General features: G+C 46.4%; 1 protein-coding gene across 12 annotated transcripts in view; it reads left to right on the top strand.

Moving 5' to 3' along the window:
• The window catches only part of LOC119445722 (ABC-type organic anion transporter ABCA8-like), a 136908-nt gene that overhangs the window by 34770 nt on the left and 87887 nt on the right, over positions 1-14251 (top strand). For 2 of the 12 annotated variants that reach the window (XM_049663554.1, XM_049663551.1), the window contains exons 1-2: positions 722-990; positions 2916-2987. The exons of 6 other annotated variants lie outside the window; for them this stretch is intronic. The gene's annotated coding sequence lies outside the window, so the exon portion shown is untranslated. Of the gene's footprint in view, positions 1-721; positions 991-2893; positions 2988-14251 lie in introns of those variants that run through there. 4 more of the 12 variants (XM_049663558.1, XM_049663553.1, XM_049663557.1 and 1 more) reach the window with 2 other exon arrangements.

Raw genomic sequence — 14251 nt, 5'->3', positions numbered from 1 at the left:
AATAGCAGTGCTTCTTACCTATTTTCCCTGCGACATCCCTGCTGTATCTTTCCAGGTCAAAATTATCCCTTGGACGGGACGCGCGCGCTCTACTCGCACCCCCCTTCCCCCCGTGCGTCTATAATCCCTCCCCGCAATCTTTTTCGGCGCGCCCCTTCAACATCTCGCCACGTGTACTTCAGGTCCCGACTCGGTGAACTGCGCAAAAAGCTTTGCTTCAACGACCTCAGCCGATGCTAACGAGCTGCTAGGGCATGGGCCCAGTAATGAGGACAGTGTATCTAAGCTCGAAAAGACACCAAAAACAGTCAAGCTATAGGGACTGACAGTGGGAATATCGCCTCAACCACAACTTCTACGAGCCGCTTCTATACAGTTATTGCACAAGGCGGGCCTTCGCCTTTTCAAATAACTACCCTCGCATGCCGTTTGGCAGCCCATTGGAGTACTGAAAGACCATGAAATACAAAGGCGTTGGTGAGAAGAACGAAGAAGACGTGTCGTCGGAGAACAAGCGAATGGCGTTAAGATATAGAAGGGCGAAAAGCGGTGCACATTGCTTCCTCTGCGAACCTCGTCGAATGCCGCCTCGTGGGTACGTACGTGGCGTACTGAAAAGGCAACAAAGACACCAACGACAACGATCATCGGCAGTATGGATGTGTCTACATGTGTACCGAGCGTCCCCTAGCGGCTCGGTCAGCGCCCGAAAGAAGGAAGCCGAGGAGCGTCGCGTGCGCTCGAGCCCTTGCAGCGAAGCAGGATCGGACTGGGCAGCCTTCGAACCGCAAGAGCTCGGGCTCCGGCGGGTTTAACCCCATCCGCACCCTGCGACGTCGAGAGAGGCGCACCGTCAGCGACGAGCACGTTGCGTACGCCGCCCTTTGCGCCAATGGCGGCCGCCGTCCTCTGAGGCAGCCGCACAAGCAGCGGTAGGGAGAGCGCGCAACCGTCGACGACGACCCAAGACCCGGCGACGACCGGGCAAAGGTGAGCGCTGCTTGCCACCACATACAATGTCGAACCACGGTGGCGACCGCGGTTTGTGGAGCTGCGTGACTATATAATGCTTTGGGAGCGAGCAGTGGCTCTTGTGGTTCGAGCCTCTCGAGGCCGCGCGCCTTTCCAGCGCCCAGTGTCCAACGCGGGGCTGGGCCTCGAGATATTTAAAAGAACCCGGGCAGTCCGTTTCGAATGCCGATGCCTGCATGCCTGTATCGGGCACGTTCGCGACGCGATAAACGGAGAGCTAGCGGAGAGCTAGCATGTTCCTATAGCTGCATCGCTGATTTCGTTCCTGCTCACTATAGTGGACGGTTGTACCACCGCTGACACTGTTCAGTCCGTCATGCACCGTTGTCGCAATACCATTGTTTCCTGAACGCCATCGCTGAACATCCAAGTGCGGTCCATTCACGTATGTTACCTGAATGGAAAGCCGCTTCGATTTAGAGGCAGTGCATAACTGACCCCTTCCAACAAGTTATCGGCGAAACCCCGCATTGTCAGGGCAAACAATCCCGCTCTTCCGCATTTTATCGTTAGCACGAACAGACGTTGGTAAATTCGACGGCGACAGCTTCTGCAACTGCGACTGCTCGTGTGAAAATGGTGTAGTTTTCAACTGACCGATGACCGTATTACTTGGCTGTTCCCTGCGTGGGAAACTCTCATGCCGCTACGTCACAGGACAATTAGTCTTGTATGATGCTTGTCGTTAATTATAAACATAGGATCGTAATAGCTCAACGGGTCATTCTGTCGGGTAACGGTGATTCTGGTTTCCGTGTACCGATACCGCGGTGCCTAGTGTAGTATCCTTTTGGCATGCCTCGAAGCGGACATGTCTCGATCACATGACCGACTTCTAGTCCGCAGAGGTAACGTGTGGTATATATGATAATGACAAAATGTTTACCACAAAAGATGGTGCATTGGTCTGCTGTTCGGAAGTTATGAGTGGGAAGAAACATGTAAATGAGGAGTGAGCTTGCTCCTTTGGAGTGCCATCTGCGACCTGTGTGGTATACACAGCATATAGGACCGATTCCCCGGCGAAAGCCAAGAGTCAGTCATATAGGCCGCGCGATGGGCCTCCAGAACGGCCAGACATCGGTCAAACCCACTCCTCGAATGCAGTCGGCGATATTTTCCTACTTTCGCGTGCGATATCGCGGTCTTTGCAGTGCCAAGTATGGTGCTCCGCGGTAGGTTTTACGGGCTCACCGTATATAGTCAGAGCAAGTGTAAGAGTGCTGCCGGTCGTTCGATGTTGCCTCGCCACCGTTTTCCGGTGGCGCGCTGGTGCTTTCCGGAACTTCATTTTCATCGCCTATATATGCGTAATTGCCGTGCGTCTGGCGTATGAGTACCAATCTTCTACGCTCCGTTTCATAGACAGCAAAGCTAGGAAGGCTAGAGAGACTTCTTTTACTGCTCGCATATATTAGCGACCACAAAATTAGTTCGTCACGTATGAAAGAAATAGGTATGTGTAATATGTGTAAGTATGCCGTGTAAACCAACGTAGCATTAGGTCTCATGCTTTTATGCGGCAATACATGACTACAATTAGGTTAAAGGCGCCCCAAGTATAAGTTTATCTACCACCGAATGGGTGCAGTGACGCATTCCTGCGACCAGCGGCCGCAATGCACAGGTTGCGCTCGCTGCCAAAACATATGCGGCAAGCTGGAAGAACGAAAATGCGTTCTGTACTTTCGGTACTTTCGAATAACTTTCGTTCCGTACCCGAATAATTGCGTATTTAACGCATCTTTTCTAATGCACCCTCGTTGATGCCCCCGGTGCGAGTAAATGAACGCCAAATCTGCTTGTTGGTGCATTGGTTCTGTCCGAAATCTGCTTGCTTCATATACATGCATAACCACGAGGCGGTGCTCGCGACCCCGCAGGGCTCTCTCTCTCGCCGGCAGGCCTGCCACACTGAACTACCAGACACGTGAAACCTGCGAGGAAACCCTAAAGTGAGTGGACCGCACCGCGCCTCCGCGCACACGCAATTGGTGCAGTAAGCGGCACACACACGATGGTGCGCATTTCCGTGGTTTTGTAGGATCGGCGTCTCACGGCGTCGCGCGGCCCATTTGCACTGCGTCAATATTTCTCTCGTATCCTTGCTGACATTTGTCCTATGTCGCAACCGCTCAAAGTGTGCAACCGATTGAAACGCGTTTCGGCCGTCATACAAGAGCGTCGTCGCGTCGCGTTACGTGAAGTAGACGCGCTTACGCCGGCAGACACGCGACGAAGACAACATCCGAGGACGCTTAAGCACTTGCTATGTGTTGGGATGAATGCGAAAGCATTAATGTACACTTGAACGCCTCTGAGCGGTCCTTCGAGTTTTGCGCTGTGAGTAAAGTGCCATAGCGGTACGTGCTACGCGAGCCAGCAAGTAGCAGCAGCCTGCAGTGCCCCGGCCCGCCGCATGCCACCGACGTCCTGCTCGACGAGAGACCGACTAAGCAGCAGGGGCCACCAAGCCCGGCAGGCGCGTGCAGCAGCTAAGCGCAGTGGGGGTGAGAGAGAGAGATACGGACCGCGCGCCGGCATCCGAGAGCGAGGGTGATGTGTGACGTCGCAACGGTGCCCTCTCCCCCTCACGCAACACGTGGCGCCCTAGCGCGGTAGATGGTGTCCCCTTTCGGTCGCTCTGCTCCGTCGAGGCGCGCTCGTAACGCGGCGTCGCGGCCAATGGGAATTTAGGTGCCGTTTCCTTGCTCCTGACGACAGACGCCAGCTTTTTCGAGCAGGGGGCCATTTGACGCTTTCGCAGCAAAATGCGTCCTAAACACACGCCATGTGGTTTGGCCGCTAGTCAGATCGTGTGCTCACCGCTCTTCGGGCGCGTCTGCCGATGCGACAAAAGGCTCTAGCGTATTACTTGCAACCTTCCATGAATGTGAAGGCCGTTGCCTTGGCATTGTACAGGGTGCTTTTTTTAGCTGCAACATTTTTTTTTTCAATTGCCTGTGGTAGATAGCACAATTCTAACCCTTGGTCCAAATTACTTGATGAGGCGGCTATTACGTCTACGAGAAATCAAAATACTTAATTGAATAATTACCATAATTACGCCAAATGTATACTTTTTAAATAATTACATTACGGTACATATTTCAATCTACAAATTGGGTAGCTTGTGAGTATGCAAAAAATATCGACTTAGAGCCAATTCTCGGGACTAGGCCAGCTTCGAGATTTGATTTTCGAAGTGTCCGACGAAATGCATTGGCGTATACGCTTACTTTTGTGCATGAGTGCATAACACGGCGTTTTCTTAAAAAAGTACGTGGAACAACAGTGCGTTCTTACCGTAAATTCAACGGTGCATAAATGAAAACCGGTGTCATCTCAGAATTCGTTCTAAGTCGATATGTCTTGCATACTCACTAGCGATGATTTCACTGAGATGAAGCCTAATTTCTGGACATCTATTATGACTCTTTTCCTTGTAAAACCTACAAGCGACCGTGGAAAGCACGCAAGCGATAGATGGCTAATTAACGAAGAAAGTTGGGCTATAGTTGGTGTTGATGCAGTTGCTGTGGCATGACAGAGCGCTAGCTTTCAATGGTGCTCGAGTTATTCCGTTACTCTTGCCAAGTAACGGAGCGTGACAGACTATACAAGGTGTCCCAGCTATCGCGCAGCACGATTTAAAAAAAAAAAAGAGTAACGGCGTTACGCGAAGCAAACCTAGTGCGTATTGTTTCCAGTGCAGTGGATTATATCCGCCAGTAATTTGTTTCGTTACTGAAATTTAATTAGTTAATTGTCATTAATTACCTAACTCGAGAAGTACTGTCCTAATTATCGAAGTGTCAATGAGAAAACTGTAGAGCAACATGAAAAACTCCCGATACACCTTTCTGTTGCTCAATACGTGCTACATAAATGTGTTTTTCCAAATGTGAAAGGAGCCCGCGAATAGACACAGAATTGCCGCGCGACTGGCCGCTCGAGGCGCTTTGCGTGTATTCTCGGGCATCTTTCACGCTCGGAAAAACACATTCATGTAGCACGTATTGAGCAACAGAAAGCTGTATCGGGAGTTTTTCCTGTTGCTCTACAATTTTCTCATTGACACTTTGATAATTATATAGGACAGTACTTCTCGAGTTAGAATTAATTACAATTAACTAATTAAATCTCGGTAACGGAAAGTTTACTGGCGGCTACTCCACTGCACTGGAATCAATACGCACTAGGTTTGCTTCGCGTAACGCCGTTCCTCTTTTTTTTTTTTTATCGTGCTGCGCGATAGCTGGGACACCCTGTATACCAAATTTATTGTTACAAATGCCGCGATGATATTTTTAAAAGCCTATAAAACGTTTAGAAACAGTCTTACTAAAGATATTTGTGCTGCTAAAAAACGGTATTACTATAGTCTGTTTAATCTCCCTAGCGACAGCTCAGAGCACACGTGGAAATGTTTAAACTCTGTATTTGGAAACATGTGCAGGAATCGGTGCCAAGAAATTACTAGAGATGGCATAGAATTAGAGGGACCTGTACTGGCCGATGCATTTAAAGATTTCTTTCTTTCTGTCGGTCAATCGTCAATGAACTGTGTCGATTTACCGTGCATTAGACATTCAAATGAGCATACCATTTTTTTTTTTCATCCAGTTTCCACAAGTGAAGTAGTCTCCGTTTTCACTAGCTTGAAACACAGTAAATCTGAAGGTGCATGCCGATTTACCGATTAAACCTATGAAATATGCAATTAACAAAATCACACACTGATTGCTGCACCTATTCAACGTGTCTATTTCGGCAGGAGGATTTCCGCGCAATATGCAGACCGCGAAAGCTTGTTTTATTTAAAAAGGGCAACAGAAATGATCTTACAGAGCGATATCACTCCTGCCTGCGTTTTCTAAATGGTTCGAGAAAAGTCACATTAAAGCGCCCTTCATCTTTTATTGACCGATATAATATCTTATCTCGAGCGCAATATGAGTTCCAGAATAACACACAACTGAGCTAGCACTATACTTACCCAAAAGTAATATATATATTAAAATCTAGAAAACCGGTAAGTCAATCTTGGGCATATTTATGACTTTTCGAAAGCATTCGATCGTATACATCACCAGCTTTTACTTTAAAAACTCGACCGCTATGACAACCAAGGAGTAGCTTCCTCACTGCTCTCATCATACCTGAAACATAGAAGGCAGTTCGTTCAAATCTCTACTTAACACTAGTTACTGCTAGTTATACCTTATCGCTATTTACTGCTCCACTGCATAACAGGTCCTTAGGGCATCCCACAAGGTAGCATTCTCGGTCCTTTCCTTTTGATTCTTTACGTAAATGAAATAGTGAAAATTGATGATTCCGCAAAATGCATTGTTTACGCCGATAACATTACTTTTGTTTTTACTGGTCATTCATGCTTAGAACTTTCTAGTCATGCTAATAAAACTCTGCCACTAATCTAACACTGGTCATAGAACGACAATTTAAGACCTAATGCTAATAAAAGTAAATCGTCATTGTGCCACTTAAGGAACAAAAAAAATGAGTTGCTCCCAATCGAACTTAATGATGAAGAAATTCAAATTGATGAGTTTTTCAAGATTTAGGTGTTTAATTTCCACATATGACGTGAGACGTGCATATTGAACGATTAACCAACAGATTATCACGTACCGTCGGTATTATGCGACGATCGATACTGCGCAATGTTTCCTACATCAATCAATTTTCTGTTATATAAATCTCTACTGTCTTCCACTTTAAATTCTGGTTCGCTTGTATGGGCAACTACCACAGCAGAACATATCAATAAGTTGCTATTGTTAGAGAAGCCAGTTATTCGACTAATTTCGAAAGTTCCTTACAGCTCCCACACACAAAACATGTTGCAAAAGTTTCGTATTGTGAATGTGAAATTAATGTACGCTTTTATACTCTCCCTCCTATACAAGCCAGGATAAAGTATGAAAGAACACTCTCACTGGCATCGCGAAGCTCACAGAGAAAGTACCAAAATACAAAACACGCCACACTGTGCATTGGCATGTTAGCTCTTGTCGCACGAGTTAAGGCTCACAAATTCTTCAGTTTAGGCTACCAACACTTGTAAATGGACTCTGAAAAATATGCAAAGGATCCCGAATTCATTTCCTTTCAATGTTCTTCGTGAATTGTACCTATAAACATGTCCAAGTTTTCCACGGGCATTTAATTCTCCCTCGGAGAAGCTTGTACATTCATCTTCAGTCCGTTTTGTTCGACATTTGGTTTTGTTTCATTGTCGTATTTTCGCTGTACGAGTATTTCAAATTTTGGCAGACCTACCACGTGTTACCGCTACGTATATCTGTGTTTTCTTTTCTTGCTGTGTGCTCATCCGAAAGTATGCTGTTGTTGTTGCTAGTAACAAATATTCAAGCGTATACTGCTATACATTGCTGCCAAACCTTTGGGGCAGCCGCCCGTCAAGCTGGTCTATGTAGCAGGTTTTATGCGACTGCTCCTTCCTTCTGATGCAGGAAAATAAACGTAACTTGACTTGAGGTCAGGTCAGAGCGTCCGCGCCTTTTGTTAACCAGGCCTTTCTCGTATGATACGGATACTGTAAAGCATGCTATACGTACTGATCTTCTATGCAACAATGCAGTTGTTGCATTGTCATATCACAAGAACGCTAACGGCACGAAATGAGAGGTACCATGTGATTCACTGCCTCTGTATATTGTTTCGTCTGCTTAGCGCTCTTCTGAAATGATTTTGTATGACTTTTGTACTATTTTTGCGTCGTCGACGAACGTCCGGCGCCAATTCGGCATCATTTCGCGTCAACGATAATGAGTTTAGTGCTAGGCACGACAAAATTATTGAGATTTGAGAGAAAAATACCATCGACGTTTGGTGTTTGCGTCGGGCGCGCTGTTTTTCGAGTTCAGTTGACCTGCCCATAACTTTCCCACATGACCTTGCGTCGTTGTTTGTAGCGGCACCCATCGAAAGGACGGCTCTCATTTCCTCACGCCAAATCCGATCGGATTTCCGAGCAGCTCGCAACGTTTGTAAGCAACGAATGGTGACGCGTAGGCTGTCGCGTTCTCTCGTATCACGTAAATCGCAAAAAAAAAAAAACTGAATCTCGACTTACAGCCGTTTTTCAGGTAGGTGGTCGATTCTGAGATCTCATTGGCCTAAATGGAAATGGGTAGGTGCAGCCGTTGTTGTGTATATACATAGTGTTTTCAGCTAGCTAAGCTGTTAGCTGTTAAAACGTTAGCCAATCTGTTAAAAAAAGATATGAAAAAGACGGTGCAAGATACAATTTTAGGGCCTACGTTGTTCCGTCGTCAGACCTCTGACGGTCAAACATCGTAGGTTTTATTAGCTAGTCTGGCACCGTGTTTTTTTTTTATGGCTTGGTTAACGTTAGCAGGCACAAATGATTTCACATTCGAAGTCATACTGGGCATATTCTCAATCATTTATGTTATTACCAGAGATGGTATTAACAGCGAAAAAAAAACGTTAAAGCAAGACTGGATATAATCTTACTTATTGCTGCTGTTGTTTTGGAGGCTTGCTATTTAGACTCAAGGGCGCTGCAAGCGCAAAGCGTAGCCAATAAACGCGAGGAGGTAGCCTCACGTGATGGTTCTAAAGGTTGTATATATCATTAAAATAATATAAAAGTAGGTTCCTGGTGGGGAGGGTATGGCTGTATCCACGTGATACGCTAGAAGATAGCGTCTAGTCGCCTCGCGTTTTGCGGACATCATTTCCTACAAAAAGTACTAGAGGGTACTCTGACGCGAATGCGGTAGTTCTATAAGTATGGTGCTTTAGTCAGCATTCCAATGATAGTTTGTATAAGTAGATTTGCCTAACATAATTCTTCAGCATGGCTTCAAGCGGCGTTGTGTCTTAGCAAACTCATCATTCCAGACAAAAAAGATTCGCAATTATTATGCCTACGCGCGGAAACATAATGCCCCTCATGCGCTTAAAAAAGTATACGATTGCTTGGAAACTTAGTAATGCAAAGCATAATAAATAGTGCCGCAAGAATGTCCGAATCCACAAGCACGAACTTTGGCAAATCCATGTAAAAACCATAATTTCTACGCTAGCTGAACGATCGAAGCGCCGGAGTTCCCTCTGGTAAACTTTGTAGGAAAATATGTGGCTTCGGGCATGGCCTCTGAGATTACCTACGCGAGCAATCTCGGAGGCCATTTCTATCCTTTCGGCTGCACCGCCCAGATGGATAATAACATTTCGGTTACTGGCGGTGCCATAACGCTCCCCTTTTCACTTTGTTCGTGTTATGGTGCTGCTCACTGCATGCTGCCTCTTTCCGAGATTTTGTGCGAGTAGGATGCGTGTGCGCATTTTTCGTGTCCCTCGTCCGTTTGATCGCTTCTTATATATTATTGCTCGGCTATAGCCCTACCCGCATATCATTAAAATTTATCTCACCAACGCCCCCGTATTTTCTCGGCTGGTTGATGTAAATTTCCTTGCGATACATCGTTGGAATGCGCCAATTATGTACACGGTGGGTGGGCTATGCGGTGTGAATGAAGTACGATGACAGTGCGTGCTCGTGGGACTATTGCCCCTAGGCTAGCTCTCTCGCATGATAACGCATCAGCAACATTCTGAGCACGTTAACTCGCAGGACACGAATGCGGAATATCTTCTTTTTTTTTTTGCTCACCACTGTACATTTGAGTCGTGATATGTGTGCTGTGGACAAATGTGGTGAATATACGGGATAGAAGGTGCGCGACCGATGAGTTGTGCGTGACCAAGCATCGTCCTCCACCAGTGCGTCTCCTGGACGTTTATCTCGCCTCTGCTGATAAGGGGAGGTAATAATATAAGTTCGAAGAACAGATTTTTCTTTTCTTTCCCTTCGGCAACTTACTAGCAGAAGTGTACCGGAAGGTAATGCACGATACATTCTAGTGAGCTGTCTGGATAATCAACGCATGCAAGTCGCGTACATACCTTCACCGCACATTTCGTTAGCGGATAAATTAAGTGGGCGAACTAGGGAAGCCTCAGGCCCAGAGCCAAAGTTTTGACAAGGGCACTTGTCTTCGGTTTATACAGACAACTGCATTTCGCGTTTATCGTGATGTCTACCTCGCGCAAGGACATGTGCATATATGTAGTAGGACACAACTTAAAAAAAAAAAAACAGCTGACAACAAAGGCACACGGAGCGCGCGAGGTTGTGTTACTCCGCCAGCCAATCCCAGAAGCAAACAAAATCGTCGCCATGCGACCTTTTCAAAATGGCGTCGTACTTGATACGACTGCACTTGTCGTACATGTACGTTCCACTATAATAGACGAGTGAAAACGTATAAATTACGCGCTTATAATTTTATTTTCGTGGTTTCCGCCTTATTTAGGTAACAGGGAAAGTTCGAAGTACGAACTATTTGCAGCGTCGCGGAGGAACAGTGGCTGGCGGTTATGAGGGCGTGGGCGGGGCTTCACTGCAGACTTAAGTTGTATCCGACTAATAGTCATAATCATAAATCTCAGAAGTCATACGTAGTCATAAGGCATTCTCGTAACACCCCCATAGGAACCCACGCATACGTACCTATGGAGCACGTCGTGTCACGCGTTACAGCCAGACGGACATTCTTTCGAGGGCAGCTAGTAGCCGCCCTAGAATGCTTACGCATCAAAATCACGAAAGCCATCTTTTGCCATATACGCGCGCACAGCCCAGTCCGACCGTGGTTCAGCTTATCTGACTTCGAATGAATGACGTCGTAGATGTGTGAACGGATTTCGATTCTCGGGTCTAGAATTTCTATCTTCATTGTCAGCTGGTAGAACGCGCACTCTTATCTGTGCGCCGCTGTGTGACTCATGGCGAACAGCGTGGCGAGACGGCTACTGAGTCATCCTATCGAGGCCAAAGTGTGTAGCGGTATAGGCAAATGAATGCTCTCGCATTTAAGTGCAGCTAGGCGACTGTTGGGTGAGAGGGGTGGAAACGTTCAAAATAAAGGATTAGTTGGGATGGTGGGAGCAGGTGGGCGAGGCAGGTGCTTCTTTGCAGAGCGTAGCAAGCGGTCCTTTAACATTCGAATAACTTGGAAATGGGTTTCTCTATTCTAGAAAAGCTTTAGTATATGTACTACGTGTGCCTTTGAACACTGGTCGGTCGCCGTTATCCGGCCGGAACTTGTATACCCAATAAAGTTCTGACTGCTGCAGTCTCGTTAATTACGTTAATTCGTGCGCGTGCAAAATGCAAGAACGCTCGTGTATACTTAGGTTCAGGTGCACGTTAAAGAACCCCAGATGGTGAAAAATCCATCCATAGTTCTCTACTACGGCGTGCCTCATTATTGTGTTGTGGATTTGGCCTGTAATACACCGGAATTTATTTCACTTAGCTCCTAATATACTTGGAATACACGTCTAAATTTTGTGCGACAAACGCTCCGGGTATTAATCCGTAGTCCATAATTGTGCACACGTAAACTATAGGCACACAACAGTTCAAAGAGTTCTTCCTACACCAAACCCGGGTTTCCTGGGTGACAGCAAAGTATCCTATAGGCTTTGGCCTTGCACTGCTTAGACCTAGGGCGCAGAATCGAATCCCGGCCACGGCGGTCGCATTCTGATGGAGGCGAAACCAAAAACACCTTGACGTGCATTTGGTGCACGTCAAGGAACCCAAGGTGGTCAAAATGAATCCCCAACTACGGCGTGCCTCCTAATCATGTCGGGGTTTTAGCACGTAAAACCGCATAAATACAAAAAAACGAGGTATCCGACACAGTAAAACGTGAGACGTCATAGCTGTAAATGGACAGGAGAACCGTCACCTTATTGCGCGCTGAAACATTTTCCTCCATAGGCTTACCAGACTCTGTTTCTTTTTTCTATTTTTTTCTCGCGCTGCCTAAGCCCTCTTGGCTATAGCTTGTCAGTCGACGCTAGTAAGAACCAATCGCTGGAAAATGGTAGCGGCATTATTCAGCCGAGGAGGCACGTCGCGGGAGAGGAATGTGATGCGTACGGCATCGGCCAATATAGATAACGCGGGACCTGGATTGTCGGCGATGCACGCAAATTCATGGGGCTGCTGACAAGCGAGCATCAAACGTTATCGCGCTCTCCAGACTTTCGTCACATCGTGTTCTGCAATTGAAACGGTCGCGGCCGACTCTCGCCTTTTCAAGCGTTGAGTCATCTTGGAGGCGTTGTTATAAGGACGCAGCAACGTTTTTACAACGGCGCGTAAAAAAAATATTCGCGATAGTGCGCTGATCTTGATTGCGCAAAGCGCGTGGAAGTACCATGGTACGACAGTGACGTTACTCTTCCACGATATAGAACAGACACAACCTCGAATTTACTTAACTCGAGGCCTGTATATATACGCGTGGGGTAGTGCCGTGGCAACAGTGGACATATAGAATCTCTGGCTGAGCTCTGAAAGTAAGTTCATCTATGTAGGCGTAGGATATCATGGAGAGTCACGCATAAAAAAGAAGAAAAAAAAACGTCACGCTAACGTCACCAACGTTCCATATGGGGCAACCAGTGCTGAAGCTTCGCGTGCTTATATATTATACAGAAGCGCCGTAACATGCAATTTTGGCTGCGCCGCCTGTATAGTGAGCGCATGAGACAGTTTTCGGTAGCACATGGTGCGATTTCGCAAAAACAATTTCACCGCTCATATATCGAGGCGCGTATGTCCAGCTCATGCCCTGATCTCCTAACGCTTAATAAGCATGACGTAACTCATTAGCCGTCATGCAATCCGTCCTGTCGCGTGAATCCCGCTAAGAGAGGTGCAGTGGAAGTGAACGCGCCACTCCCCCCCCCCCCCCCCCCCCCTTCCCCACCACACCGTTGACGTACCCGCCACGTGCGAGGAGGTACAGCGTATTTTCTCTTAGCTATGGACAATGTCTTATCAACGAGCCGTTTTTTCTTTATCAACGCATACGGCCGTTCTGGGCAAATATATTGCACTAAGGGCGCAAATCGGCTAACTTATTAAATAAAAAGAAAATGCTTGGTATTGGAGGACATCGATATCGATCCTTGGCTTGAAGGCTAACTGTTGTAGCCCGACAAAGAAAAAAAAAGTTTCAACTATCCGTAAGATACATATTTATATCGCTTGAACAATAGCATTCCGATATACGATAACAATGTACGCAGTATTTAATTGATACGATATACATAATTTATAGACAATTACGGAAAAAGAACGAAACTTATTCAGTCTGGGGAAAAGGTCACAATTGGTGGTAAGCAAATGAAAAAAAAAAATATCTGGTTTTCTTCGAATACTACACAGTTGCTCGTAGGCAACGTTTTATGTTTAGACACATAAATGTACAAATAAACTTTTCCGAACACACAAAAAAGAAAAACTAATTCTGACACCGGGAATCTAACCCGGGCCTCCTGGCTGAGAGCCAGGTATCCTAGCCACTAGACCATGCCGGAGAACAGTGACGTGAAGGACGTGTCAGCATTAGAAGGGTCTCTTGATTGCTCTTGCTTGCCGACACTATTTCTTTTGCGATAGCATATCAACAATGGATTGTTTCTTTTTCTTTCTTTCTCGTGCTTGCATAAGAGGCCATCGTGAGCGATTTCTGCACTGATACTCGAATAATGTTATCTAGCGAACAAGGAACCTGTAAAAGCTCCGAAGTGCATTTTCTTTTACACCTTGACTCGGTCAGCGGTTGAAATTCATTGCGACACCTGAAAAGGGGAACCTTTGCCCAAACCTTGAATTGAATTACGGGGTTTTACATGCCAAAAACACGATTTGATTATGAGGCACGTCGTAGTGGGGGATTCCGGAAAATTTCGACCACCTGGATGGTTCTTTAACGTGCACCTAAATCCAAGTACACGGGTGTTTTCGCATTTCGCCCCCATCGAAATGCGGCCGCCGTGGTCGGGATTTGATCCCGCGACCTCTTGCTCGATCAGCAGTCCAACACCATAGCCACTGAGCAACCACGGCGGGTATTTGCCCTACGTCGAAAGATCAGTTAGCAGCACTTCGTGAATAACTACACACTAGGCTGTAGTGCTACACATTTTAACAGAATGTTTGCTGAATGCAGCAGTTCCATGTTTTTGCTCTTAAATTGTACTGACGTGCGTTTTTTTTTACCTACATGGTGCCGTAATATTTACGGTGTTGGATGTATGCAAATATACATTTACT

Source organism: Dermacentor silvarum, chromosome 3 (assembly GCF_013339745.2).
Source record: "Dermacentor silvarum isolate Dsil-2018 chromosome 3, BIME_Dsil_1.4, whole genome shotgun sequence".
Lineage (NCBI taxonomy): Eukaryota > Metazoa > Arthropoda > Arachnida > Ixodida > Ixodidae > Dermacentor > Dermacentor silvarum.
This window is presented reverse-complemented; position numbering and strand designations above follow the sequence as displayed.